This window comes from Dipodomys ordii, unplaced genomic scaffold (genome assembly GCF_000151885.1).
Source record: "Dipodomys ordii isolate 6190 unplaced genomic scaffold, Dord_2.0 Scaffold3, whole genome shotgun sequence".
Taxonomy (NCBI): domain Eukaryota; kingdom Metazoa; phylum Chordata; class Mammalia; order Rodentia; family Heteromyidae; genus Dipodomys; species Dipodomys ordii.
This window is the reverse complement of record NW_012267219.1, coordinates 1,883,311-1,887,060: the sequence shown is the minus strand read 5'-3', so window position 1 is coordinate 1,887,060 and position 3,750 is coordinate 1,883,311. Positions and strand designations below refer to the sequence as shown.

Here is a 3,750-nt window from a genome sequence, read left to right as displayed (position 1 = left end):
CCGGAAGTGGCGCTGTGGCTCAAGTGGTAGAGCGCTAGCCTTGAGCTGAAGAGCTGAGGAACAGTGCCCAGGCCCAGAGTTCAGGCCCCATGACCGGACCCCCCCCCAAAAAAAAAGAGCCAAAGTGGCTCTGTGGCTCAAGTGGTAGAGTGCTAGCTAGCCTTGAGCTGAAGAACTGAGGGACAGCACCCAGGCCCAGAGTTCAAGCCCCACAACCGGATCCCCATCCCCCCCCAAAAAAATAGATGTTACAACTCTTGTCTCATTCTACCATATATTTTTACCAAGTTTATTAAAATAAATAAATAAAAGCTGAGTGCCAGTGGCTCATGCCTGTAATCCTGGCTACTCAGAAGGCTGAGATCTGAGGATCCTGGTTTAAAGAAAAATCTAAGACTCTTATCTCCAATTAATCAGCAAAAATCAGAAGTGGAGGTGTGGCTCAATTAGTTGAGCACCAGCCTTGAGTAAAAAGCTAAGCAAGAGCATGAGATCCTGCTGGGTGCTGGTGGCTCATACCTGATCCTAGCTACTGAGGCTGAGTTCTGAGAATCATGATTCAAAAACAGCCTGGGCAGGAAAGTTCATGAGACTCTTATCTCCAATTAACTACCCAAAAGCCAGAAGTGGAGCTGTGGCTCAAAGTGGTAGAGAGCTAGCCTTGAGCAGAAAAGTTTAGGGATGTTGCTAGGCCCTGAGTTCAATTTCCATGACAAGAAAGAAAGAAACAAGGAGAGAAACAAAGAAAGAAGGAAACACAGACAATACCAAACAAACAAACAAACAAAAACAATAAAAGGCCAGACTGTCTGAAACATGGATATTTTTTATCAAAGCAGTTTATATCCTTATGGTATAATCAGGTTTTAGTGTTTCTTTCTTCTTTTTGTTGTTGTTGTTGGTTGTGGGTCTTGAACTCTGGGCCTAGATGCTGTCCCTCAGCTCTTCAGGTCAAGGTGAGCACTCTACTACTTGAGCCACAGCACCACTTCCTGTTTCTGAGTGGTTTATTAGAGATAAGAGTCTCACGGCTGACTTTGAACTGTGATCCTCAGATCTCAGCCTCCCGAGTAGCTAGGATTACAGGCCCGAGACACCAGCACCTGGCTTTTTTGTTTTATTTTGTTTTGTCAGTCACAGGGGTTGAACCCAGGGCCTGAATGCTGTCTTTGAACTTGTGTGCTCAAGGCTAGTGCTCTACCACTTGAGCCACAGCTCCACTTCCAGCTATTTTTGGTGCTTAATTGGAGTAATAGTGTCACAGACTTTCCTGCCCAGAGTGGCTTTAAACTTTGATCCTCAGATCTCAGTCTGAGTAGCTAGGATTAGAGGCAAGAGCTACCAGTGCCCGGCTAATGTTTTCTGTTCTTTTATATTTGATTACTAATATTCTACCTAAATTTGCATCCCTTCGTATAGGAGGGCATTTTGTTATTATATCACATTCATGCTCCAGGTATCCCTTGGCATTCAAAGCATAAAGCATGATACTAATTTCTTTTTTTGGGGGGGGGGTCCATTTGTGGGGCCTGAACTCTGGGCCTGGGCCTGGGCACTGTCCCTCAGCTCTTCAGCTCAAGCCTTCTACCACTTTAGCCACAGTGGCTTTTTTCTTTTTGCTTATGTGGTGCTGAGGAATCGAACCCAGGGCCGCATGCTCTACCACTGAGTCACCTTCCCAGCCCCCATGATACTAATTTCATCTCTAGATTTTTTTTCCCTTTCTTTTTTGGGAGGGTGATGGTAAAAATTAGGGTAGTTAACAAAAGAAAAAAGAAACATGACTGGGAATGTGCTTTAGTGATAGAGTGCTAGCCTAGCATGAATGAATCCCTGGGTTCGATTCCTCAGTACCACATACACAGAAACAGTCAGAAGTATTGCTGTGGCTCAAGTGGTAGAGTGCTAGCCTTGAGCAAAAGAAGCTTAGGGACAATACCCGGACCCTGAATTCAAGCTCCAGGACTGGTAAAAACAAAAACAAAAAATAAACAAAATCTTGATTAATGTGGAATATGCTTCTTACGAGTGGTGGAACCCTATTCTGCCATAAGAAAAAATAAATCACTTGAGATTTCTATTGAATTGCTAGATCTACAGTGATAATCAAAGCCTACCAGTCAGGTGCTAGTGACTCATGCCTGTAATCCTAGCTATTCAGGAGGCTGAGTTCTGTTGACAGAGGTTCAAGACAACCCAGGCAGAAAAGTTTGATAAGTTTTTGTTTTTTTGGTCAGTCGTGGGGCTTGAACTCAGGCCTGGGTGATGTCCCTGAGCTTTTTGCTCAAGGCTAGTGCTCTACCTCTTTGAACCATAGTGCCACTTCTGGTTTCCTGGTAGTTAATTGGAGATAAGAGTCTCACAGAATTTCCTGCCAGGGGCTGGCTTTAAACTGAGATCCTCAGATCTTGGTCTACTGAGTAGCTAGGATTACAACTGTGAGCCACTGGTACCCAGCCTTAACAAAGTCTTTTACTCCAATTAATCAGCAACAAAGCTGCAAGTCAGGAAGTGGAGCTGTGGTTCAAGTGGTTGAGTGCCAACCTTGAGTAAAAAGGCTGAACAAGAGCACAAGGTCCTCCGTTCAGGCCCTAGTACTGGCACAAAACAAAACAACAACAAAAAAACCCACAAAAAACTCCTATGAGGTTTGTGCCAGTTTGTTCTCACCTCTCTCATATGAGTGCACCTTTTACTTACCTTATAATCAAGACGACGGTGACCTACATTCTAATCGTGCTTCCTGAGTTCACAATATACAGATTACTTAATAAGATATGACCTTACTCATCTTTCAGGAGTTACTATTACTTCTCTCTACTTGAGCAAACAGAGCTGCTTCTCCCAAGCATGTGACTCTAGTCCTGGGGTGGTGATGACAATTCATGATACCAGCAGCAAAAAGAGAATCAGCAAATCCAGACGCCCCGAGCCATGTGCTCTGCTCTCCAAGTGGAGACAGGGAACCCCTCCACCCCTTCGCCATGGTAAGAGAATGTCCCTTCGATTCTCTCCCCTCCCTTCCCCCTCGCCTCCCCTTTTTTTTTGGGGGGGGTCCGGTCGTGGGACTTGAACTCTGGGCCTTGGTGCTGTCCCTCAGCTCTTCAGCTCAAGGCTAGCACTCTGCCACTTGAGCCACAGCGCCACTTCCGGCTTTTTTTTTCCTGCTTATGTGGTGCTGAGGAATCGAACCCAGGGCCTCATGAATGCAAGGCAAGCGCTCGACCACTGAGCCACCTTTCCAGCCCTTCCTTTCTTTTTTCTTAGCTCTGTCTCCTAAGTAGCTAGGATTATAAGCATGAGCCACCATGCCGGGAATGAAGATAGAATATTTCTTTTTTCTTTTCTTTTTTTTGGGGGGGTCTGGTCGTGGGGTTTGAACTCTGGGCCTGGGCACTGTCCCTCAGCTCTTCAGCTCAAGGCTAGCACTCTACCACTTGAGCCACAATGCCACTTCCGGCTTTTTTCTTTTTACTTATGTGGTGCTGAGGAATCTAACCCAAGGCCTCAGGCATGCAAGGCAAGTGCTTTACCACTGAGCCAACTTCCCAGCTCCGAAGATAGAATATTTCTATAATCAGAAGGCTGAGATCTGAGGATCACAGTTCAAAGCCAGCCTGAGCCGGAGAGACCATGAGACTCCTATCTCCAATTAACCACCAGAAAACCGGAAGTGGCGCTGTAGCTCAAGTGGTAGAGCACTAGCCTTGAGCTGAAGAGCTGAGGGACAGCACCCAGGCCCAGAGTTCA

General features: G+C 45.9%; 1 protein-coding gene across 1 annotated transcript in view; it reads right to left on the bottom strand.

Moving 5' to 3' along the window:
* Positions 1-3,750, bottom strand: part of Rbms2 (RNA binding motif, single stranded interacting protein 2) — a 46,827-nt gene that overhangs the window by 24,781 nt on the left and 18,296 nt on the right. The gene's annotated exons all lie outside the window — the stretch shown is intronic.